The sequence below is a fragment of the Phocoena sinus genome, chromosome 5, assembly GCF_008692025.1.
Source record: "Phocoena sinus isolate mPhoSin1 chromosome 5, mPhoSin1.pri, whole genome shotgun sequence".
Classification (NCBI taxonomy): domain Eukaryota; kingdom Metazoa; phylum Chordata; class Mammalia; order Artiodactyla; family Phocoenidae; genus Phocoena; species Phocoena sinus.
Window position 1 is genome coordinate 19,633,874 of NC_045767.1, and position 27,801 is coordinate 19,661,674.

At 37.1% G+C, this 27,801-nt stretch overlaps 1 non-coding gene across 1 annotated transcript; it reads right to left on the minus strand.

Annotated features, from left to right (window-relative positions):
* Positions 1–23,226: 23,226 nt before the first annotated feature.
* Positions 23,227–23,361, minus strand: LOC116754835. Its single transcript, XR_004350172.1, has one exon. It is a non-coding gene; the product is annotated as a small nucleolar RNA SNORA48 (small nucleolar RNA).
* Positions 23,362–27,801: the final 4,440 nt, after the last annotated feature.

Genomic DNA, 27,801 nt, shown 5'->3' on the forward strand with positions numbered 1-27,801 from the left:
TCTTCAAGGGCTATAGATAATATTCTGAGCCACATCCTGTGAGCTGTCGGTCGTTTAGATACTGAAATCCCCACCAGGTGGAAGCAGTTAACTACATGATGACCAGGCTGTGGCCATGATGACATAAGCGGCCACAAGTCCAAGAATTGGTCTCCAGGAAATGGGAACAAACCAACCCTGGCACTATAGACTAACTCTTCTTAAAACAATCAAGATGACACTGATCAGACAGCGGCATGAACCGTTTCAAGAAGACTGTCAGAGCTGACTGTTTCTGCATGTAGCTCCCTCCCTCTGTCTATAAAAGCTCTTGCCCACTGATTGTCAATGGCGGGGGAGTTGGCCTTTGGACAGGAGTCCACTCCCCACACCAACCCCCCCACCCCAGTTGCCAGCATCCAAATTAAAGCAAACTTTCCTTTCCACCAACTTGCCTCTTTATTGGCTTTTGAGTGGCGAGCGGCCAGACCCCACTTTTGGTTACAAGGGTTTGAGAATGGCTTACTTCCATTTTTCTGTTACCCTCTAATACTTTTTATAGGGACATTATATGCTTTGTTTCTATAATGCAAGGACTTTCAAACGTGTCATGTAAGTGCTAGGGGTATACTGTGTATGAACCCCAGAGGGCACATAAGATAATTAACAGGGCCATGAAAAAAATAAAAAGAATTTCTATTGATATTTATTTTTGTGTTATCTAAAATAAGAAAAAATAAGTTTGATTAATTTTATCTGTATAGATCAACACTTGGTATATCAAACTGTCAAGTATACTGTATGTGCATGGAGTACCTTTATATGATTGGTGTATGGAATTGAGAAATAAAAATTATTAATGTTTAGTAAGGCACCTACTGATGTACTTTCTCCATTCTAATGTACCCATTCTTGTGTGATATCTTTTCCAAATATGGCCCTTAAAACCAGATATCTAAATAAATAAATCGAGGTTAGAGGTTGTCAGAAAAAAAAAAGTTAGAATTCAAGCTCCTTGCATTTTTTTCCGTCTCAGCCTCTTTTTCCTTCTCAGCATCCACTGTCTGATGCAAAATAACAAGGGATTCTTCACCAAGGTAAAAATGACTCAAGCAGCAAGCACTGATGTCTTATAATATAGCAACCTCTTCAGATCGGGCCATTAGTACTAATGTCTTGGCAGGGAGCTTTAGGTCAGCACATTTAAACTCCAGGAGCTTTAAGAACTTTCTGGGATAAAAGAGGGAGTAGGTAGGAGAGGAGCAACTCTAAGAGAAACTCAAAGGATGAGCAAAACATCTGGTTTAATTCAGAACAAATCTGAAGATTTGGAGGCTTTGTGAAAATTTAATTCATGGTCTGTGACAGTTGGAAAACTTTGATTCTGTGCATTTTAAAACTTATGTTTTACACAGTTGAAATTATATTTAAAAAAGAAATTTTTTTTTAAATTAACTTTGCTCTTTTTGCCCAAGTCTGGAACAGGGAAGGAGAGGGGAGTTTTGTTACAGGGAGGAGTTTTGTCTGAAGGCATCGATCTGTCTTACTCTTCACTAGCCTAGCACCGTAGTTGCTGCAAAGCTTCTTGGCCCCCACCTACAAGGTTGCCTGTGGTCTGTCCTGGGTGAGAAGCGAAGTAGGGAGAAAAAGAGGGGAGGGAAGAAGGGGAATTCAGTAGCCCAGGCATTTAGCTGAGCTGGCTTTGCTGCAGCTAAAGCACTAAATCATTCCTGTGCTGAAGTGGCCCTGCTTGCTAACACCAGGCCCCTGCTATGTCCTTAGTCTAAGTCTCCATTCAAAGTCCTCTGCAAACAAGGTCTTTGTCTTATTATCCTGTACCTAAAAGTTCATTTTGCTTAGTCTGCCCAGCACCATTCCTTTTTTTTTTTAAACCAACATTCCTTGTAAATGACAGTCTTGCCTTTCACTTTTGTTCTAAACAGGCCTTGCCATCCACCCCCGTCCCCGCAGGGCACCAGGGTCCCATTCCTGAAACTCTGCCCTTTGAACAGACCAATTTGACCTCTCCCCACAGCTGCCCTCCACCAACATCCCTATCAGGACCTCCCCTCCCCCATCACCACTGTGACATTTTAAAACAACATAGAGAAAAGTACAGAGAATACGCTATTACAGTGGTTCTCAAACGTTAGTGAGCACCAGAATCACCTGGAGGGCTTTATTAAAATATAGGTTGTCGGGCTTCCCTGGTGGCGCAGTGGTTGAGAGTCCGCCTGCCGATGCAGGGGACACAGGTTCGTGCCCCGGTCTGGGAAGATCCCACATGCCGCGGAGCGGCTGGGCCCGTGAGCCATGGCCGCTGGGCCTGCGCGTCTGGAGCCTGTGCTCCACAACGGGAGAGACCACAACAGTGAGAGGCCTGCGTACCACAAAAAAAAAAAAAAAAAAAAAAAAAATATATATATATATATATATATATATATATATATATATGTTGTCAGGTTCCATCCCCAGAGTTTCTGATTCAGTAGGTCTGTGGTGGAGGCTGAGAATTCGAATTTCTAACAAGTTTCCAAGTGATGTTGATGGTTACTGGTCTGGGGACCATTTATCTTTAGAACCACTGATTAATTATGTACACGTGCCTCCAACACCCAGATTTAACAAATATTCACATTTTGCTGTATTTGCATTACATCTTGTTTCTTTTATGAGAAATGAACGGTTCTAGATACCGTGTGGCCTCCTTCTCCCTCCCTTCCCCGTGTCTTCCTTTTCCTGATGATAACTAGGACAATACCATCTGGATACAGTGCACTGGCATGTGGTGGAATTTCCTGTGACTTGAAGTTGAATCTGCTTCCCTACTGGCAGCTTGACTCCTTAATTTCCATCTTCTATCCCACGCTGCTACTCTTAATTTTTCTGTCCCTGCTGGGTCACGGATGTAACAGAATATACATTAAACTTTCATTAGGAGAAACTGAATTAGGTTTTTACTGTGAGGAAGACTGGACTTACCAGGCAGGTATTCACTCTATTAATTAAGTTTTAGATGGAGAGGACAAAGATCAGTAACAACTATGTAGAATAAGTAGACAGAGCCTGGGTATAGTAATTTATGAGACTGAAAGCTTTAATACTTAAAGGCTTAAGTATTAAGCCCAGGTTCTGGCATCCTAGCTTCCAAGAGAGGATCCAGGGATAAAGTGAAACCGTGCACCGAGGAAACCAAATATCAAGCTTACTAATTAAGGGCTCTCAAAGGGGCTAAGCTAGCACCATACATATCTGGCTTTAAATAGGTTGCACACAAGAGTTTTCTTATTTGGTTCTTCCAATACTACAAATTTTTTGTCTAAGTGGCAATTTTAAATCATATGAAATTAAAATTATCTAAATGGTCAAAGGTACTCAGAATTAATACATATATAAATATATAATTAATACATATATATTAAACATGAGTAGTGGGCTTCCCTGGTGGCGCAGTGGTTGAGAGTCCGCCTGCCGATGCAGGGGACATGGGTTCGTGCCCCGGTCCAGGAAGATCCCACATGCCGCGGAGTGGCTGGGCCCGTGAGCCGTGGCCGCTGAGCCTGCGCATCCGGAGCCTGTGCTCCGCAACGGGAGAAGCCACAGCAGTAAGAGGCCCGCGTACCGCCAAAAAAACAACAACAACAAAAACAAAACAGCAAAAAAAAAAACATGAGTGGTAAAAATGCCCTTCTCTAGGTCCTCTTCTCATTGTCTGTATGTCCCATTCTCTCTTAACATCTTTGCTTTGCTTTTCTATGAGCGCTGCCCTCCCTCCTGGTCTTACCCCTTTATATAGGCAATTTAGCTAGGCCCACTTCTGGCATGGAAACTGTCAACTGCTGTGGCTGGGTGAGAATTTCTATCCACCCTTTCTCTTCTTCTCTTTACTAGGAAAACAGCTCTTAACTTAGTTCTCATCAACCCCAATGCCCAGCTTAGCTCCATCCGGGTTGAGTGCTTTGTTCAGTTGGCTTACTAGTGGGGATCCCCAGCTATGCTTACCAGTGGGGCTTCCCGCCTTTCCATGCCTCTCCAAATTGCTGGGAAATTAGACAGTAATATATACTGGATGGACAACTAGGTGCCATGGGAATTTAACTGAGGGCAGTTAATTCTGATCTGATGCAATTATTTTAATTGGTGCAAAATCTAATACAAGCACTGTGTTTACTTAATGTTTCATGTTATTTATATGTAACCACTCTTGTGAGATTAGCATAATGTTTATGGTTCAGTATTTATACTGTAGTCATCAAACAGTTCTATTATTATCCCATCAGATAACAAACATAATCATCTAGGCTGAAGACTAAACATAAAAATCTCAAAATTAATCAACATACACACACACATGATCTCTCTCTTAGGGGTAAAATAAAATCTTCATAAGAATAACAACCACAGAAAAGGTAGATTGATTATTTGAAATGGAATATTTTAGGTTCTTTCCTTACTCCATTACTGATGCTATCATTTTCCATGATGAAACATTACACTATGTCAAATAGTTAATTTAAGGGGTTGACAGTCTGGGAAGAAAAAGAAGAAAGTAAAGAATAAAATCTTTTACCTAAGCAGGGATTCACAGCATTTTTTAAAAAACTGTCAGCTGTTTTTCTCCTTTTTTGCTCCTTTTTAGATCTAGGTCTGAGCCATAGAGAGTTAGGAATTCAAAACTTGATGAGAAGGAAGGAATGCCAATATATGTTCATGGTGGCAGCGTTTTCCTCTGCACTGAATCAGGTTATTAATATCAGTGTTTTTTCCAACAAGATGATTTTACCAACCAAGAGACCATCCATCCTCAATGAATTATCATAAATAAAACATGAAACATTATCAAAATAAAACATAAAATTATCATAAATAAAACAAAAGTAAAAAATATCATAAATAAAACAGTAAATGACCGCAGTTAACACAGACTGGATATAAAACATCCAAAGCTGAGGAAATGCAAAATGCTTAAGTAGTTTGACTAGAAATCTTTTGGTGCAGGGATCTCAAATCATAAGCCAGTGGAATTTAATTTAATATACTTTACTGCCATGCAGAGTTAGGCATATATCGCTACAACCAATAAACCAAATCACTTTGACCACTGGACAGATTTGAAATTCTGTGTCTTCATATTGTGTTTCTATTCACTAACGATATACAGCTTTGTTGCCATCACTATCGAGATCATCACTCTCTTTTTTACTTGACAGTGTGAAATAAGAGCACTTTCTCAACATTTAATAAAACATTTCTTAAAGTTTGAGAAATATATTCATGTTTTAAATTGTGGCTTGTAAATTAGGAGATCTTCAATTCAGGTTCTCATTGGGCACTACATCATTTCTCTTATGTGTTCCAGGAAGCTCTTCTCTCTCTCCACCTTTCCCCTACTCTCCCCTTCTTTCCTCCCCACTTCCTAATTTCAGCTGATTTATAAATGTATATGATCCTCATTTGTTTGGTATATTGTGAATGCAGTATTTGGTGGATGGAATTCATAGATAATTCATAGAAAGAATGAGTATTTGTGCTTCTGCTTTTTTTTTTTTTTTCATTTTTTGCTGGTTTCCTGTACTACAAACAAAAACACACTGTATCAAAGTCAGTATCTGGAGTTAACCAGCACACATCATACCATATAACCATCCTTGGATACACTCAACAAGAAGAATGAACATACATATCAAACTGGAAACTGGTGAACATTAATCGGGCATAATATTTTTCATCTTTTCCCTGCTTCTTAATCAGGACTTTATTCCAAACCAATATGAAACCATTCTGCCTTATTTCCTAAAAGTATCAAGAGAATACCCATCCATTTGTCTATGGTTGCTATGCTGCTTTAAGATATGGTGAGGGATGTGTTAAGTGCACCAGAAATGATCAATAAATGAATGAATTTGTCCAGCTAATGAAGCCATGGGGCAGGATGTAAATGCTATTTATAGTAAACACACACACACACACACACACACACACACACACACACACACACACACACACACACAAGTTTCTGCCTGGGAAGGCATTACTAGGTTTTAAAAGGAGTTGGGAGAAGGAAAGGCTGGGATGGGAGTCATCCAGGAAAAGGATAGTACCACAATGAGCAAAGGCTCCCCACCTGCCATATGTTGGAAGACTGATCGGCAGCCACACTGACCGGATCCTTAGGCACGTGGACAGGACGGGTGGACAAAGCGTCAGCCCAGACACTTTGGGGCCACACCACAGAGGTCATAGCAGGTGAGCCTTGAGTTGGTAGCAATAAGAAACCATGGGAGTTTGGCAAAGGCCAGTGACACAAAATGGTGCTTAAGGAGATTAATCTGGTGGCAGATTGTTCTCAGGACCTCATTCTGAGATTTAATAACAGGCAAGAAATTCTTATCCTTTATTTTCCCCACATCCAGTCCTTATTGGAGGTGATGAACAGTTGGTGCCTACTTTCTGAATAAAAACCCCTTCCCAGGCTTGAAGAGGAAGTCTCATTTAAAATTATAGAATTTTCATTGAGGCATAAAGGTGCCTTTGACACAATTTGGTCAACCCCTCTGGAAAGGAAATGCACACTTGCCCAACGAGTCAGTGGTGGCCCCAGAAATTCTGATGCCTAAATATTGGTTCTTTTTCTTACTTTGTGACTCCTTGGTTCAACGTACCTCCTTCTCTGAAAGCCTCTCACAGATTCATTTTCTCTCTTCTTTCCCTGAATCATAGGAGATATGATTTTAGCTGGAGGCTTCTTGAGTTCTCCAAGCTGGAGAGATACTTCGTCTCTAAGATTCCTCTGCCTTCCTTTCTTCTGGGAAACCTTTCTTCTGGGTTAAACCATACCCTACTACAAAAGACTTTCCCTGAATTAGCCCAATTAAATCCGATTACTCCTTTACTTTGTGTCCTCTCAGCTCTTAGTAATGAAAACATTTTCATTTCTCCACCTTTTTGAGGGAACGATCTGTTCTACACAAAGAAAAAATTTTGAAGACAAGCTTATTTCTTTGAGTTCTGATGGTTAGTCACCTAGATTGTTTTTTTAAAGGTAAATTTTCTATAATGATATATCACCTATTTATTATGCCTTTTATTACCAAGTCTATTGAATATAAATTAACTTTTTCTTGATGCCAAGTCACCATCATTGGAAAGCATCAATTTTTCTGTCCAGACTTCTCCTCCCAGTCTTTCCCATTTTGTTTATTAGCAATACCGTATTTATAGTTGCCCAGCAGAAAGTTTGGAGTCATCCTTCATACCTCCCTATCTTGGCCCTACCTCTAACATATATCCAGAATCGAATCAGTTCTTACTGACTCTATTCTTTCCATTTGGATCCAAGCCTCCATCACCTCTTTCCTGGATGGTTGCAGTAACTTGCTAACTGGTTACCTTACTTCTACCCCTGACCCCTTCTACCCACAGTCTGTTCTCAACACGGCAGGCAGAGTGAGCCTGTCAAAGGGAGTTAGTTTATTATTACTCCTCTGCTCAAAACCCTGCAATGTCTTCTTTACTCCAGAATAAAAGCCAAAGTCCTTACAGTATTCTGAATTGTGACTAAATAAGGCGGTTCTGGTAAAGTGCATGCATTTTCTAACTTGTATTTTCATTTGTGCAGTAACGGTTTTGCATATTCAGGATCTAAGACTGTGTCCCAGAGTTGAGATCAGCAGATAAGTGATGGCTTGATAACTGTGTATTAACTTACACTTGATGTATTGCTTTGTATAACAGAAATGCTTGTCATTTTGTTTTTCACTTTCTGCCTCTGCAGCTGGACTGTTCTTCATGTAACCCTTTGCCTCCCACTATACTGCTCTTCACATAGTGAATGTTGGCTTACTGCCTTTGCTTACAAACATTTTGGAAAAGTAAAAATGAACAACAGAATCAATGATTCAGTGGCCTCTAAGATGGCTGTTATGATCAGTTTTTTATCTATTTGAAAAGCTGTTTACCCTTCAGTTTTCCATTCATATTAAATCACCCAAACACAAACTTGAGAGCCATTTTTCCCTTCCTTGACTCCATGGCTTAGCTCCTCGTTTCCAGGAACAGGAACTTGCTTGGTAAGTGGTCATGCTATACAAACATGGAAGGATCTCCTGGTGCAAACTGCTGACGATTTTCCACAATTTAAACACAACAAGGCAAGCCCCAGCCTAAACCATAATATGGCAAAGTTTTATAAATATAAAATCCATACCCACTATTAGTCTAGCGTTTCCTTCCAGAATAAAAAGGGCTGAATTTTGTAACTAAAGAAACAAAAAAAATGAAAAAAACAAACAAAAAAAATAGAAGGTATGTCTGTGTGTGTGTGTGTGTGTGTGTGTGTGTGTGTGTGTGTGTGTGTGTGTGCCTGTGAGGGACAGAGAGAGGGGAGAGGGAGAGAGGGAGAAATGTGGAGGGGAGAAAAAGGAGAGCGAGAGAGGGAGGGAGTATGCCACGGTACAGTGGAAAAAGCATGACACTGGGCGTTAGGAATTCTTTTTTTTTAATGTTGACTTGGATATTAACTTGCTGTATCATCTATAGCGTAGCTCAATCTATTTTCCCTCAGTTCCTCACTGTAAGAATCCATGAATTTAACCAAATTAGTGATAGGAAACATGTGTGTCTTCCTCGCACTGATGCCCATAACAGGTATAACTTACCAATAAGTATTCTCACCTGCTAAACAAAGATTTATTATTGTAATCAATATTAACATAATACTCTAGAAGGCACTAACAAGCAATTAAGCATGGAATATGAGATAAAAACGATTTGCCTCTAATGATTTTTAAGGCCTCTGATTCTATTTTCTCTATTGTCATAGGAATGACAGTTTTCCATGTTAATTACCAAGATTTATCTACTAAGATAAGTAAGTTACTTCAAAATCTATTGCCTACTAAATAAAAAATAATATATAATACCACTTATTAAGTATTTATTATGTGCCAAGTCATAGATTTTTAATGTATCCATAAATCTATCTATTATGTACATTTGGTCATTGGAATAATCTTTTAAGATGGGTATTTTTGCCTTAACTAGGAAATTAAAGTTCTGAGAGGCTCAGTAACTTGTTCATGATTACACTTCTAATTTTAAAATATTCTTAAATTTATCATTTCTTACTTGTAAACTTGGCAACTTGACAATACACTCCATTGGCCAGGCACTAGAGAAAAAGGAACTTTCATCCATTGCTGTTGGGAATGCAAAATGTTATAATCCTTATGAAGGAAAATTTGGCAACATCTAATAAAACTATTTGCTTTAAATCCCAGAAATTTCACTCCTAGGAATCTACCCTTAACATACACCTCCACAGGGGCTTCCATGGTGGTGCAGTGGTTAAGAATCCACCTGCCAATGCAGGGGACACAGGTTTGAGCTCTGGTCCGAGAAGATCTCACATGCCACGGAGCAACTAAGCCCATGTGACACAACTACTGGGCCCGTGTGCCATAACTACTGAAGCCCGTGTGCCTAGAGCCCATGCTCTGCAACAAGAGAAGCCACCGCAATGAGAAGCCCACGCAATGCAACAAAGAGTAGCTCCTGCTCACTGCAACTAGAGAAAGCCTGCGCGCAGCAACAAAGATCCAACGCAGCCAAAACTAAATAAATAAATTTATTTAAAAAAATACACCTTCACAAATTCAAAACAACAGATGCACAAGCTTATTAATTGTGGCATTATTTGTAATAACGAAATATTGTAACAACCTAAATGCCCATCCATAAAATACTGGTTAAATAAACAATGGAGCAATAGTAGCTATCAAAAAAATGAGACAGGGCTTCCCTGGTGGCGCAGTGGTTGGGAGTCCGCCTGCCGATGCAGGGGACGCGGGTTCGTGCCCCGGTCCGGGAGGATCCCACGTGCCGCGGAGTGGCTGGCCCGTGGGCCATGGCTGCTGGGCCTGCGCGTCCGGAGCCTGTGCTCCGCAAACAGTGAGAGGCCCGCATAGCGCAAAAAAAAAAAAAAAAAAAAAAAAAAAAAAATGAGACAGATCTCTAAAAATTGATAAGGAATCATTTCCAGGATATAATGTTAAGTGAAAAAAAGCAAGAAAAAAGAATGTATATAGTATGCTACCTTTTGTGCAAAAAAGAAGGTGACCTAAGTATATACATGAACATCTATCTATCTATCTATCTATTTAACCATCTACCTATGGTGGGAACAAGATAGAGGAGATTTGGAGAGAGACTTTGCTGACTATAGCTTTTTATATAGCTTTGACTTGTCAAACATGTCAATGTTATATATTTTCAAAAAATAAAACTAAATTTAAAAGTGTAAAAAATCAAGCACTAAAATGAAATACAAATAGAAACAAATGTCTTTAGCAGTATGTGAAATTAAAGACATATCCATATAGACAAAAACTTCAAGTAATATAAGCACACACTCTAGATTGTATACTTTTGTCAGATATATAAGCACACTGCAAATTACTTTATAATTTTACTTACTAGGTTTGTTATTGGTAATAGTGTTGTAATTCTGAAACTATTTTGAGTGTACATTGGATAGGACTAATGAGTAAAAATATTTTGTTGTTTTTGGAAATCTCAGCTGATTTTTACTGAGGGATAAGGAGATACAAAGAAGAGGATAAAGAAGAAGAAACCTATAGCGTAGGATTTCAATTGTACATAATAATATCAACTCATGATTTTAAGATACATTTTATATATATATATATATATATATATATATATATATATATATATATACCTTTTTTTTAAATTGAAGGGGCCTAGAAGAAGTAACATCCTTGTTGTAATTGTATCCAGAATCCAGATTTTGATATCTAAAACTTATTTCCCATTAAAAGGAACTAGATCTCCTTGGAGAAATGGAAGATTCCAGGTATGAGGCAAGGAAAGTACAAGGTGAGCCTGGAACATCTTGTGCCAGAAAGGAACGACATGCTCAAAGATTAATGGGGCAATGTCAAAAGGACCCAGGAGCCACATGAAGTGCCACCTGCTGATCAAATTTGGAGCAATTTTGGCATCAAAAAGAAAAATGATGTTAATGGATTATAACACACTGAATTTAAAAAAAAGTGATTACAAATTTATGGTAATTTGAGAAAAAAGAGAGAGGAAGGGAGAAAGGGATAGTTCTCTAGAGCAGAATGGCAGCTAATAAATGTAGAAGGAATGATGAGATTTTAAAAATCACCATTTTATAACACACAACATAATATCTGATTCAGAGATGAATTATTAATGAATAGTGAAGTCATGGGGGTACAGATTTGTTGAGACAGAATGTTTACATAATCTCAAATGATTACCCCACAAATTACTTACTAATAACCAAAGGGAAAAAGTGTTTTTATAATGAAAAGTGCCAACAGTGGGACAGCCTGACATCATGGCATTCTGTGTCTCCTGACACAATGTGGTAAGAGATGGAAGACATCACCTCACTGTGTTAATGCTGGAAAATTTTCATAAAGAATCAGGAGAATCCAGAATGTGGTACAGTGTCCTGGAATCGCTGGCCTGAACTCTTCAAAGAATCAATGTTGTGGGAAAAAACAAGGGAAGTGGAGAACTGCTTCTGGATTGAGGGAGCATAATGATACAAAGAGAGCCAATTTAATGCATGAACCTTGATTGATACTGGGTGGGTTGGGGTGTAGAGCTATAACTGACATTTTTTTTTTTTTTTTTTTTTTTTTTTTTTTTGCGGTATGCGGGCCTCTCACTGTTGTGGCCTCTCCCGTTGCGGAGCACAGGCCCCGGACGTGCAGGCTCAGCGGCCATCGCTCACGGGCCCAGCCGCTCTGCGGCATGTGGGATCTTCCCGGACCGGGGCACGAACCCGTGTCCCCCGCATCGGCAGGCGGACTCTCAACCACTGCGCCACCAGGGAAGCCCTATAACTGACATTTTTTGATAAGTAGGGAAATCTGAGTATTGGCTGTGCATTGAATTATCATTGAATTAATGTTGATTTTCTTAGGTGTGATTATAGTGTCGTGGTTGGTTACGAGAATGTCTTTTTCTTGGGAGATGCCTACTGAGGTGTCTAGAGATGAAATGTCATGATGTCTGTGGTCTACAATGAAATGACTTGGCAAAAGGGAAGTGTGTGTGTGTGTGTGTGTGTGTGTGTGCACGTGCGTGCGCCCGTGCACACGCAGAGGAAAGATGTTGACAGTGAATCTAGATGAGGAGTATGTGACTTTTTTGTTCCATTCGTTCAACTTTTCTGTAGGTTTGAAAATTTTCACAATAAAAAAATATATATTAAAAAAAATCATATTGCTATTAAGTAGTCAAACCCGGGTTTGATTTCAGGTCTTACTGTAGTGAAAAGCCATACTCTTTCCCTTCAACCTCACAGTATCTATTTGCATAAGTAGTTTGTGTGCGAATAACACAGTTGTTTTTCAAATTAGTGATTATTAGAATTTCTAAATATGAACCCTGGGAAACTCAAGCCTTTAAAACGTGATGGTTAGGACATAAACACTTCGCGCCACCTGAGGACACATTTCCTAATTTTATACTTGATAGGGTTTTTAAAAAGGAGCACTTACTGCTCTCTGGGGCCCTGTTATTGGTGTATATATTGAAAATGCATCTTCTGCAATTCTGTCTTTCTTATTAATGTCTCTAGAAAAAACCCATTAGTCTACTTGTTCCAACTAAACACTCATAGATTTGCCTACTGGTTGATGGCAGGAATAAAACAAAATTCACTTATATACATAGCCATATTTAAGAACTTAAATCCATATGTGAGAGTGCTGAAAACCAGATATCTTAGATTCACTGTGTAATTGGAATTTATAGATGAAATTTGAGTAAAATAGGGAAAAATGGCACTGAAAAGTCTTCAATCTTGTGGCTAGCCGTGGCTTCAGAAAGACACAATGCAAAATTAAAACCTGGGATCAGCCTTAGGTCTACCAGATATAATATTGAATGGATGTTCAGTTAAGTTAGAATTTCTGATAATAAATACTTTTTAGTATAAGTATGTACCGAATACTTCAGGAGATATACTAAAAACAAAAACAAAAACTCCTTGCTTATCTGAAATACAAATCAATTGGGCATCCATTCCATATTTTTATTTGCTAAATCTGGAAACCCTACTCATCCCACCAACCACTGACGTCTGAGTTAGGAGCTGGGACAGAGGGATAGAGTGGGAGAAGTTGCGAATTGGTTAGTAAGAGGAATGGATAATGAAATCCTAAAAATATTACTTTGGAAGATTACCATTCTATGGCTTGCTTCCTTTATCAGAATAGACAAAAGGCCTAAGAAATATCAAAACCTCCTAAAAAGAAATAACAGCTATATCATCATCAAAACTGTAGCCCCACAAAATAAAGATATTAATAACTCAGAAATCTAATCATTCATTTTCAAAACATAGGAGGTGATATGTGTGAACTGTTCATAAAAACAGCTATTCCGGGGCTTCCCTGGTGGCGCAGTGGTTAAGAATCCGCCTGCCAATGCAGGGAACACGGGTTCGAGCCCTGGTCCAGGAAGATCCCACATGCCGTGGAGCAACGAAGCCCGTGCGCCACAACTACTGAGCCTGCGCTCTAGAGCCTGCGAGCCACAACTACTGAAGCCCAAGAGCCTAGAGCCCATGCTCCACAGCAAAGAGAAGCCACCACAATGAGAAGCCCATGCACCACAACAAAGAGTAGCCCCTGCTCGTCGCAACTAGAGAACGTCCGCGCACAGCGATGAAGACCCAACGCAGCCAAAAATAAATAAATAAATTCATTAAAAACCCCCAGCTATTCCTTTGTATACAAACATGTAAAGTTCTTCTTATCCCTCAATAAATGTATAGCCTGTCATTTTATTTATTTTAAATTATTTATTATTAATATTCCTAATTTTAGTGGGAAGTTAGGGTTTTACTGTAACTTTTGCTTTATGAGTAGTCTCGAACATACTAAGAAAGTTCTATTGCTAATCCACCATGAACGTTTTCATTTGTTTGTTAATCAGAAACTTTGAGTTTTACTAAGTGCCTTTTCAATGATGATACTTTTTTCTCCTTTATTCTGTTGATGTAATAAATAGAATTAGTAGATTTCCTAATGTTTAATCAACGTTGTTTGCCTGGGTTCATATTCCAGCTTTGCCATTAACTACTTGCCACTAAAGTGCCACTAACTTTGGGTAAGTCACAACGTTTCTGTTTCCTCTTTTATAAAATGAGAATAATAGGGTTGTTGTGAAGTTTGGATGAGTTAATATATGTAAACTGCTTAGAGTGGCCTGGCATATAGAAAGCACTATATATGTTTTAGCTATTATTTCTATTCATAGGTGAGAATGAGCTATAATTGTGTATATGAGCGTGGGAATCTGCTACCTCCGTCAGGTTTGGTGTCAGGGTTATGTTCGTTCATAAAAATGAATCCAAGAGCTTTCCATTAATATCCAGGCTCTGAAACATTTAAAAATAACATAGGAAATTACCTATAGAGCCATCTGAGCTTAGGGACTTTACAAGCATTATGTCTGATTAACTTTTCCATTTCTTCCATGGCTATCAGTCTTTTGGGATTTTCTACCTCTTCTTTAATTAATTTCAGCACTTTGTTTTTCTGAGAAATCTACGTCTTCATATTTGTTGGCATAGGGGGTCTGCCTCACATACTGAAAGGCTGTGCACTGCAGTGTAGAAAGCACAGACTCTGTAGCCAGGCCGCCAGATGTGAATCCCAGCCTCTCACTTACCAGGTAGATGATATTGGGCTCATTTTTTTAACCTCTTCCCACTTGAGTTTCTTTACCTTAATATTGGGCTAAAAAGATACTTACCTCATAGGGTTGTTGTAAGATTTAAATCAGTTAATAAATGTAAAGTACTTAGAACAGTGCCTAGCATATGGCAAGTGATATGTTGTATTTGTTATTTGCCTATGATTTTTATAATTTCCTTTATACCTGTGATTATATTCCTTTTTAATTCCTGATATAGTATATTTCTCCTCATTTTACTGGACCATTTAGCAATGCTTGTCTATTTTCTTGGTTTTTTTCAAAGAGCCAGCTCTTGAATTTCATCTATTGGTTCTTTTTTATTAATTAATTTCTCAATTTATCTTCAGTAATTCTTCGTTCCCTTCTTATTTTTTTGTTCTTTTTTAGCTTTTTGTGTTCAGTCCTTAATTCATTTCATTGTTTCTTATATTCCACATATTTGTTCTTTTCTGTCTGGCTTACTTCACTTAGTATGATAATCTCTAGGTCCATCCATGTTGCTGCAAATGGCATTATTTCATTCTTTTATATGGTTAAATGGTATTCCATTGTATAGATATACCACACCTTTATCCATTCATCTGTAGATGGACATTTAGTTTGCTTCCATGTCTTGGCTATTATAAATAGTGCTGCCATGAGTTTTCTCTGGATATATGCCCAGGAGTGGGATTGCTGGATCATATGGTAGCTCTGTTTTTAGTTTTTTAAAGAGCCTCCATACTGTTTTCCATAGTGGCTGCACCAATTTACACATCACTCTCTTTTAATTTACTGTTTCTCTCTCTCTCTCTCCTTTTAGTGAATGGTACCACCATTCACCCTGTTACTTAGGCCACAAACATAGAGACCCTCCTTAATTCTCCTCTTCCTCACCAGTTAACCCAGTCCATGTCACTGCCACCTTCCAAATACATCTTGAACCCAACCACTTCTCACTACCTCTACTATTCTCACAATGGTCCAACCATGGTCAACCCCAGCCCAGACCACTGCAATGGCACCCTAGCTGGTCTTCTTGCTTCCCCTGCTGCTTTCAGCTTCAAGTTTGTTTTCCATACTGACGGAGCTCTTTAAAAATATATGTTGTAGTTCACTCATATGTGAAATATAAAAAACAAACAAGCAAAAACCAAAATAAATGACCAAACCACACCAGACAGAAACAGACACCTAGATATAGAGAACAGAGCAGTGGTCAGCAGAGGGGAAGAGGTGGGGGGGGAGGTGCAGTGGGTAATGGGGATCAACTGTATGGTGACAGATGGAAACTTTGGGTGGTGAGCATGCTATTGGGTGTACAGAAGTAGAAATACAACGTCGTACACATGAAAGGTATGTAATGTTATAAACCAGTGTTACCTCAGCAAGAATAAATAATATTTAAAAATTAAATTAAGTTTAAAAAAATACACGTCATATCACATTCCTCCCCACACCACATTCATCAATAGCTTCCTGTCACATTTAGAGTAACACCTGAGCTCCTCCAAGGGGCCATGAGCTGCCCTTTGTCCCCTCTCCAGCTGTCCTCCCCTTGTCCACTAGTGCTCACCGGGCACACTCGTCCAACTTGTTGCACTCAGGATGGCCACTGGCTGCTTCCTTCTTTTGGTGTACCCTCCCCGCGTAGGTGCATGACTTGCCCTTATGCATTGCTGGGTCCCTGCTCAGAGGTTAACTCCTCAGAGACCCCTTCCTTGGCCACCAGCCCTGTCTACTCACACTCGGTTTTATTTTTCGTCACTGAACTTATCTTCATGAATCTTTCCCATGCAAATATTTTTGGGCTTATTTGCTTATTGTTTGTGTTTCCTATGAGACTGTAAGAGCCCCTGAGGAACTTTGTTCACTGCTGTGCTCTCAGCACCCAGAAGAGTGTTTGGCACACAGCACCCAAATATGTGTGTAGTAGTGTGCAATTTTTGATTTTTTTTGATTTTTTTTTTGTTTTGATTTTTTTCTCTAATTCAAGAGTTATTTAGAAGATCATGGTATTGCTAAATTCTCTGTGATGTTTGCTTGTTAATTTTTTATTGTAAATTTCTAGTGTTACTATATTGTGATAGAGAATGTGGCCTGTTTTGTTTGAGAAATTTATTGAACTATTTGACTCTTGTAAATGTTTCATGGACATTTGAGTAGAATGTATATCCTCTGTAGAGTTAAATATATTGGGTAAATCAAGCTTCTTAATGGTATTATTTAATAGTTCTATATTTTAAAATACTTTGGTTTACTTGGTCCATCAAAATCTAAAAGAACTGTGTTAGTCTCCCACTACAGTTGTGATTTGTGTCAAATTTTCCTTGGGTCCTTTAAAAAAAGTTTTGGGTTTATGTTCCACTTCTATGTTATTTGAATAAAAGCTAAATGCTATTGCAGTTTCTTTTTAGATTTTATGTCTTTGTCCCATTTAATGCATTTAACCTTGAACTCTACTTTTTCCCACTTTATTATTGCCACCCTGCTCTCTTTTTTGTTTACATTTATTGATACTCTTTATCAATCAATTGACAATGTTTTGGAGTCTTTTAGTTATATCTCTTGCAAACAGTACATATGGGATGTCTTTTTTTACTCAATCTGATAATCTTTGTTAATCAAGAAATTAGCCACTTTACAGTTGTTATAGAATTAATATGTTAAATCTGACTCTTGTCATCTTATTTGATGCCTTTTTTTGGTATTCTCTCATTTCCTCCTTTTCTGAGTTTACCATAATGATTCAATTTTTTTTCATGGACATTTTGCCCCTTCTTTTAATTTAGGAATTCTACATCCTATTCTTTATCCTAATAGCAGTTATTTAAGATTGTCACTTGGCCAAGAGAATTGTTAAAAATGGCAATTCTCTCAACAGAAAATGAGAGAGGCAAAACAATAGAGTTTTAAAATGTTATTGGTATGTTGACTTCCTTTAAAGCTAGAAAAATAAAATTGTGGAATTCTGGTTTTGGTGTAAATAAAATATTTAAACAAAATAATATTGTGAGTTTTGGGACTTCCCTGGTGGTCCAGTGGTTAAGAATCTGCCTTCCAATGCACAGGACACAGGTTCAATCCCTGCTCGGGGAACTACGATCCCACATGTCACAGGACAACTAAGCCCATGCGTCACAACTACTGAGCCTGTGAGCCACAACTACTGAGCCTGCACACTCTGGAGCCCACATGCCACAACTATAGAGAAGCCTGTGTGCCGCAACTAGAGAAGCCCACACACCACAACAAAGGATCCCGCATGCTGCAGCTAAGATTTGATGAAGCCAAATAAATAAATAAATATAATATAATAAAATAATATTGTGAGTTTTAATACACCTACTTTTCAATGTTTGATATTTTTTTCAAATACTTTGATGTTCTGGGGGAAAAATTAACCATTAAAAAACTGACAACACATAAAAGCATTTATATCGGGCCACACAGTTCTTTCGCCTCAGGCTCCAGTATGGTTTGGCACTGCCCTGATCTTCATTTAAAATTTTGATATTCTAAAACCATCATGGATTTTTTTTTTGTATTAACATTGATTTTTAAAAATTGCATTAGAACTTCCTTGGTGGCAGAGTGGTTAAGAATTCGCCTGCCAATGCAGGGGACATGGGTTCAATCCCTGGTCCAGGAAGATCCCACATGTTGCGGAGCAACTAAGCCTGTGCACCACAACTACTGAGCCTGAGCTCTAGAGCCTGTAAGCTACAAGTACTGAGCCCCCATGCCACAACTACTGAAGCCCGCGTGCCCTAGAGCACACCCACCGCAACTACTGAGCCCATGCACTGCAACTAGTGAAGCCCACACACCACAACTACCGAAGGCTGCGTGCTCTAGGGCCACATGCCACAACTACCGAGCCCGCCTGCTGCAACTACTGAAGCCCACGTGCCTAGAGCCTGTGCTCCACAAGAAGAGAAGCCACAACAATGAGAAGCCTGAGCACCACAACAAAGCGTAGCCCTTGTTCACTGCAACTAGAGAAAGCCCGTGCGCAGCAACGAAGAGCCAATGCAGCCAAAAACAAAAACAAAAAAATTGCGTGAAAATAGTCTTTATTTTGTTACTGAGTTGTTTGGTGCCCCCTTAAACTCTGTGCCTGCAGTGAGTGCTTCGCTTGCCTCACCCTAACCCCAGACCAGTTTCAGAATTAAGTATGGTGTTTACTGTTAGGTTTTGGCGGCTAATCTTTATCAGGTTAAGGGTGTTTCTTCATTTTATAAGAGTTTATTTCATAAATGGATGTTGGATTTGGCTTCTCTTGAAAAGTTTATATGAATTCCTCCTTTAATCCCTTCTGAAATGAGTTACATCAGTTCGAATCTTGTCTAATGTTGAACCTTATTAGCATTCCTGGGACAAATGCTACTTGGCCTATTTTTTAAATTAAATTTTATTTTTTTTTGCGGTACACAGGCCTCTCACTGTTGTGGCCTCTCCTGTTGCGGAGCACAGGCTCTGGACGTGCAGGCTCAGTGGCCATGGCTCACGGGCCCAGCTGCTCTGCGGCACATGGGATCTTCCCGGACCGGGGCACGAACCCGCGTCCTCTGCATCGGCAGGCGGACTCTCAACCACTGCGCCACCAGGGAAGCCCTACTTGGCCTATTTTTAAGAGACAAAATTCCCATTTTTAATACTATGTATGATTTAGTTTATTAATATTTTAATATATTTTTATATTTATAACCATATAGGATATTTGCTTATTGTTTCTTTGATGGCTGTTTCTATAAGGATTATACCTCATAAAATGAGTTATGTGGCTTCCCACATCTATGCTCTAAAACTGTTGGGTTAGAAAAGAACTATCTGTTTCTTAGGTGCCTGGTAGAAATGGCCCACAAAATTGCCGGGGCCTGGTGCCGCTGGTGGGAGAGCAGGGGAAGAGAGACTATTATTTCAATTTCTATTACTTAGGTCTTCTGTCTCTTCTTAAACTAAATTTAGAAATTTATATTTTCCTACTAAATTGTAGGAACTTCCCTTTTAGGTTTTTTAAATTATTGGCATAAAAGTATATGTGTTACTCTTTCATAATTAAAAATGTTTCCCTGTATCTGAAGTCCCTTCTCATTTTTGTTCTTCATGTTATTTCTCTCTTTTAGTTTATTTTAATTATTATTAACTTTTAGTTTTGTTTCATTAATTTCCTCTTTTTGCATGTATTTGCATCTTGAGTTGAAAACATAGTTCATTTATTTTATATATTACCTTTAATATTTAGAGCTTTTAATTCTGTTCTGAATCATTTGTGTTTTTCATTTTGATTTCCTTTTTCAGTTAATACTTATTTTAAAGTGTTTTTATTTTTTTATCTACAGAGGTGGATTTTTTGAATATGTTTTTGTTATTAACCTCTGACTGTATTGCATTGTGGTCAGTAAATGTGGCCTATGTAGTATAAACTTTTGGAATTTGTTGATATTTCCTTTGTTAATACATGGGCAATTTGGGGGAATGCTCCAAGTGTGTTTGAAAAGAATGTGTATTCTTTCTTTGTTGGGTATAATGTTTTCTCCCTACATGTCTCCTACATATCTACTAGAGCAAGTAGTCATCCAAACTGAGTCATCCAAATTCTCTATATTCTTATTTATATTTTGTTAACTTCATCTGTTCTTTTCTGAGAGAGTTCTGCAAGAATCTCATGGTGGGATTGTGGATATGTCTATTATTCTATTCCCTGTAACTTTATAAACTTTTACTTAATTTTGAAGCCATGTTGTTAGAGAAACATAAAAACTCATGGCTATTTTCTTATTGGTTAATTATGCTTTTTGCCAATATGAAACATCTCTCTTTTTTTTTTTTTTTTTTTTGCTCTTCTAAGGCTTTTTTTTTTCTTCTTCTTCTAAGGCTTTTCACATTGAATTCTACTATGTCTGACATGAATCCTACAACAGCTTTCTTTTAGTTAGTGTTTGTCACGGAAAATCAAGATTCTGGATTGTATTTTGAAATGTATATTAAAATGCAAAATGGTGCATATGTTAGAAAGGGAAAAAGAAGAATATATACTAATATTTGCTTGTATTTGCATTAAAAGTACTAAAAGAGTACACAAGAAAGCAGGGATGTGCTGACTACACATTTTGGGCAAATGCTGAATGGCTGCATGTTAAGAATATCACCTTAATTTTTGCTGAAGCCAAATATCATCATCACAAAATGACTTCTGGGACATAAGTATATGAAATATATTTGAATTTATGTTATAATTAAAATTTTATTATTAAAATTTGTTAGCCACATTTTACAAGTTTGACATTGTAATGCAGAGATAATAATTCTTTTTCAGCACTGTCAGCACCTATGGAAAATTATACTGGCCATTTTTAATACCAATTACTTTCATTCTTTCAACTGAAGTGAGTGGAGGAGCAAGAGGCTTTCTTGCCAGCTCTGGCAGTATAGGGTCCTGCTCACGGTGTTGACGTCACTGTACTATTAAATTTGCCTTCCTCCCTAATATCAACTAAAATGAAGACTTAGTTTCTCTTCGACTCCTGGACTCGGAGATTTGATCAATGGTGATGGTGCATTCTCAACGAAGCAGTGCCACAAAGTCTGTATACAGACTTCAGATTATTATCCTTACTTACATTTTTTAAATTCTTAGTGTAATTCACTTGAGAAAAATTTGTTATTAAATGTTGAATCTACAAAGGTAGCATTCAAACAACAGAATAGTCTTTCTAGATAATAAAATTGCCTCTGAATTTCCATTTCATATCAGTTTTCACTTTATACACACCAATTTCAGAAACCTCCCTGGGGTAGAATAATACATGACATTGATATAGGTATTTGGTCAATCAGCCTCTACAATACTGAGGTCCAAGCTACAGCTGAAAATCAAATGTTGGTTAAATACTGAAGTCCAAGGCAAACCTTGGTGTATCCTCATATAAAACTAATAAAAGTGGAACCTTGTATAAGTACTATCCATTAAATATTTTTAAATTAATAAAGTATTTTAAAAGTTTATCTGTCATTTATTCACTCTACTTATAAAAACAGGCTTTTACTTTTTTTTTAATGTTACTTATTTACTTTACCTGTCCCCCCCAAAAAATATTGCCTTTAACTGTATTCTTAATCGTGAGAAGATCTGCACAGTCTTTATCATAATGGTTGTTAGTCCTAACACAAACAACGAGATACCAGTAGTGGGCTATTTATCAAAAGATTAGTGACTAAAATTTATGCCTAAACTAGAATTCACAGTATTAGGTGAGCAAGCATGGTTTTCCATGACTAAAATTCTAACGAGTCTGTTCCTATAGCAAACTACACTAATTTTCATGGTCTTAAGGTCATAGCTCAACCATTTTTGGGGTGATTAAAACAAACTGTTCAACATTATCAGAAAGCTATTTACCTCTTGTAAATGGACTTAGATAGAAACTCCATTTTGTTGGCAAGATATACACTAAGCATAAACCTGACAAGAAAGGATGTTCTCCTTAACTTGACTAATATTTATTTCTTAGTGCCCTTAAGATAAATGTTTTGAAATTATTTTCAATTTTTATATTTATTCATATTACAGTAGGCAATGGCTAGTTCAGCAATTTGCATTCATTTTCATAGCATCTGTTAATAGTCTTCCTTACTTTCAAGGTTCTTCATTAAATTGCCATTTAGTCAAGAATGAAATAAAAATAAATGGTAATTATAATTTTCTATTTTCACAGCATGTGTTATCTATCTTATATCTTTATTTTCAAACTTTCCGAATTATTTTTATAAATATCTCTCTTATAAACAGCTTGTAGCTGGAGTTATTTCACAGAGTCTTAGAGTCTCTTTCCTTTAATAAGCTAGTTACATTCATATTGTGATTTACTGATTATGTTGCAAATCCTTTCTCCAATTTTTCTCCATGCTTTGTATTTACCATAATTTCTAGTTGGTTACTTCCCCCCACTTTCTTGCCTCTTATTGTTTTTAGATTTCTCTGATCCAACATTTTGTTCCATGTATTTGAAATTTTGAGAAAAACTGGGACTATATCATATACATATGAAAGAATGAATTAGAGATCACGTATTTTTAAAGATTGATGATTAAAAAGATGAGTATCAGGATAGATATAACTGAAGAATGAATTAATGAGCTTAAGATCAAGACAAGAAATTCTCCCAGGATGTAGCAAAAGGATAAAAAGATGGTAAATCTGAACAAAAAGAAAAATGTTAAGACCTCTTTTGATATTGTTATATATCAGTACAGGGAAGGGTTCCTCCTATAGTATAGTGAAGATCCAAATTTTCCAACTTTTGGTCTAGTTGAAATTCCAGAAGGACAGAAGAGGGAGACAATAGTCAAAGCAACAGTAGAAGAGAATTTCCAGAATGAAGGAACACGTGTGCTTATGCTAAAAGAACCCATCGAGTGCCAAGTAAGTTTTTTTTTTTTTTTTTTTTTTGTTTTTTTTGTTTTGTTTTGTTTTGTTTTGTTTGTTTGTTTTGCAATCCATGTTTCCAGGGCATGAACCAGACATGGGCACAAACCAAAAGCCAAGCTGGGATAAACAAGGAGTTACTTTGTCCCTGGCTGATATGAGACAGGCACCACCAACCAGGCGCCACTCTACCCAGGCCAGGGACAGGTAAGTTTTTTTTTTAATTCCAAAATTAAGACAAAACACTACCACCACCAAGAGCAAACTCTTTATATCCAGACATGCTATACTAAAATTTTAGAGTATCAACAAATTAGAGAAAATCCTAACAACTTCCAAAGAGGAAATCTTAAAAAGGGACTAGAAGAAGACTGGTGTCAGATTCCTCGTCAACAACATTAGATGGACGATGATAGTAAAACATTTTCTGAGGCTATTATTATCTTGATACAAAAACCAGATAAAATAGCATGAAAAAGGAAAATAAAGGCCAATTACATTTATGAACAAAGATGCAAAAAAATTGCAAGCAAAATACCACCAAATCAAATCAAAATAATATATTACAACCAAATTGAATTAGCCCAGGAATGCAAGAATTATTTAACATTAAAAAAATCAATAAATGTAATTCACTATATTATTTTGTTAAAGGAGCACCATTTGATTATTATAATAGGTGAGAAAACTTTTAACAAATTGAAATAATGATTGAATATGTTAGCAAAATAGGAATAAAAGGAACTTCCTTAATCAGAAAAAAAAAAAGCATAAAACAAAAACCTCTAAAAAACACTAACCTAAATGATAAAATGTTAGACATATAACTTCTAAAATCAGGAACAAGATAAACATGATTACCATCACTGCTTGTTCTCAACATTGTATTTTAGGTCAGTAGAACAAAAAAAGAAGTGAAAGATATTAGAAAGGTCTAAGAATGGAAAAAAATGTCCTATTCACAGAGATGAGTGGCTATGCAGAAAATCCCCCAAAATTTACATATTAAAATTAATAATAGCTTTTTAGAAAGGTGGCTGACAAAAAACTAGAATATACAAAAATTAATTGGATTTCTATATACCAGCAATACACAGAAAACATAATAATAAACAATTTTTTAAAACACACATTATTTGCAGTAGCAGCAAAAAATATAAGGTATCTAAGAATAAATATAAGAATAGACATGCAAGACCTTTTATAGAGAAAAATGTTAACTTTATCAAAATATATTAAGGAAAATCTTGGAATGGATTGTTAACAAAATTGTTAATTCCAATTTAATCTATAGATTCAGTGAGATTTCATTGAAAAGCTCAATAATTTTTTTTAAGGAACTCAATTATCTTATAGGCAACCACAAAGGCCTAAAAATTAGCCAAGAGACTCCTGAGTAACAACACAGTATGGGGAGTTGCCCCACCTGGTACCCAGATATATTATGAAGCAAAAGTAATGGGTTATGTGGGTAGGTGCAAGGAGAGCCAAGTTGACAACTGAAACAGTGTTAAAAGCCCAGAAACAGATTCACACCTTATAGAAACTTGAAGTATGATAGCACTGTATAGCATTGAAGAAAGGAAAGAATATTCAATAAATGCTGAGACAATAAGTAATCCATATGGAAAAAAGTGAAATAGAATTTTCTGTGTATTACACCATACCCAAACGTCAACATGAGATCCGAAGATACAAGACTGAATTTTTAGAAGAAAATAAAAGAGGATATCATTATGCTCTCAGAGTAGATTTTTTTTTAAATAAGATGTAAAAAGCATTAACCATCAAAGGTGAGACTGATAAATTTGACTATATTAACATTAAGAATTTCTCTTTATCAAAAAAATCATAAAGTTTGTTAAAAGCCATAAACTATATTTATGCATATAAAGTTGTATGTGCATATGCAACATAATGAACAAAGGATTGATATCCAAAGACCTATTATAAATCACCATGAGAAAACACAAGAGGTCAAATAGAAGAACAGGGAAAAGACATGAACAGGCATTTCAAAAGAAGCAGAAACATGAAAACTACTAAAATATATGAAAAGATGTCCAATCTCTTGAGTAATAAAGGCAAATGAAAATTCAAACCATAAGAGATGTATTTTATATCCCCCAAATTAGGGAAAAATTAGAGTTCTGATAACACCAAGGTTGGAGAAAATGTGGAATAGTGAGAACTTTTATACATCGCTGTAGAGGTCTTAATTGGAAAAATGGTATTATCTAAAGTTGCAGATCTGCATACTTCGTGAGCCACGAATGCCAGTAGTAGGTGTGTACCTAAGGGGGAAATCCCTTGCACATGTACACCAGTAGACATATACAAAAATGTTTATAGCACCACTGTTACTAATAGAAAAAAGAAAGAAGGAAGGAGAGTGGGGGAGAGGCAACCCAAATATCCAGCAACAGAGGAATGTATAAATAAAGTGAGACACAGTCACACAACAGGATATATTGCAAAGAGTGAAAAAAATCAATAAATTGCAACTCTGCAAAAACATAATGGTAAAAAACCAGTAAGTCACAGAAAACTACTTACGGCATAGTCCCACTCTAATAAAGTCCAAAAACAAGCAAAATTAAATAAAATGTTGTTTAGAAATCAGCAGTTAGGATAAAACTGTGGGGAAATACAAGGGAATGGTAAACACGATGGAAATACTGACAAGGAGAGGGGAATGAGATTCAGGTGTGGCTAAAGAGGTAAAGGAGGTTAAGAGGCACAAACTTCCAGTTGCAAAATAAAATGACTCATGGGTATGAAATGTACAGTGCGGGAATATAGTCGATAATTATGTAATCTTTGTATGGTAACGGATGGTAACTAGACTTAATCATGGCTATCATTTTGAAGTGTTTTTTTAATGGCTCTGAGGGAAAATGACACTGACCACAGAATTCTATACCCAAAGCAATCCTGTAAGTAAAGGTGAAATAATGACATTTTCAGACATGCAGACTCAGAAAACGTATCATTCACAGCACCTCCCTGGGAGAATTACTGGAATATGTTCTCCAGGAAGAAGTAAAGTGAAAAGAGAAGGGAGAATAATTGGGATGCGATAAGCAATGTGAGCAAAGACATTAGTAAGAGGCCAGTATCAAGTATGAATAAGAGGGGATTAGGAAAATCAATTATCTGGGACAAAAATTTCAGGTGTGATCCATACAGAAGATGGAAGAGAGGAGCGAGGAAGGAAGTGAAGTAATAACTGGGGTAGGGGGAGAGGATATAAATGTAGATTCTAACTCCATGTGTGTTGAAAACACAATGAATAGAACAGGATCTACAACCTTATAAGTCACTGGAGGAAAAAAAAAGTCAACGGAAATTCAGTCTACCAAAGGCAGGAATGAAAAACTTGCAATGGCTTACAGTGACCTTTTTCTAAGAGCTCACTATCAACTTAGTGATCTGTCCAGAGTTTTGCTACTGAGTAATAATAATGATAAAAACAACAACCACACTACCAATAATGTTATTGACAAAAATCACAGTTATTTACTAAGTATATATTATTTCCCAAACATTGTACTAAGTGCTGCTATGTAGTCATGTTTTCACTTAATCCTTCCAATAACCCCACTGGCTAGATTATATTAGTATTACAATTTTTCAGACAAGAAAACCAAAGCACAAAGTTCAAGTTATTTGCCAAAGTTCTTGCAGCCAGGAAGAGGTGTGAGGTGTTCTAATCTGGGCCCATTTGACTCCTGAACCTGGATTCTTAACCATTTACTGTATGTCAAGGTAACTTTCAACTGAGAACCAGACTTTACATGTTCTAGCCTCTTCCCTTCTTCTGAGATACCATCAATTCACCATCTCACACTTGGATTATTCATCATTCTTTCTGTTCCTTTTCCAGTCTCTAGTTTTTTCTCCTTTATAACTCAGTTGGTATATCTAATGCTCAAAGTTAGATTAATCTTGTTAAAAATTTCATCATGTCTCTGCCCTTATAATTTTGAACCAAGTCAGCCAGCTTTTCAAAAGCCTCTAAAAAATACAACCACACCCAAAATCTTTTACACCACTAATACAAACCCTCCTCACTAGATCAGTACCTTCACATTTCCCTAAGCACCTATTTCTGTGTTTGTTATTTTGTTTTAACTTTTTATTTTATATTGAAGTACAGTTGATTAACTATGTTGTGTTAGTTTCAAGGGTATAACAAGTGATTCAGTTATATATATACATGTTTCTATTCTTTTTCAAATTTTTTTCACAATTAGGTTGTCACAGAATATTGAGCAGAGTTCCCTGTGCTCTACAGTAGTCTGTGTTTGTCATTTCTGGCCGGTTTCACCCCATCTTCCACCCCTCCATACCCACCCTGTGTACTTACCTCTTTTCCCTGCACCTTTACAGCTCATCCTGTTTTTCTGTTCTCTAAATTCCTACTGCATTTGTAAGCCATTCTGTTCATTACGCTTCTAATGGGTGAAAGTGGTAGACTAAATACATAGAATGGAGTCTTAGTATTTAATTAAACACCTTCATTTTACAGATGAATAAATGAAGACAGAAAACATCAGTGGTTTCCCAGGGTCTCCAGCTAGTTGGTAGAGCTCCTGATTTGATCTTGTGCTCTTTCCTTTACACATATGACTAACTGGTAATGT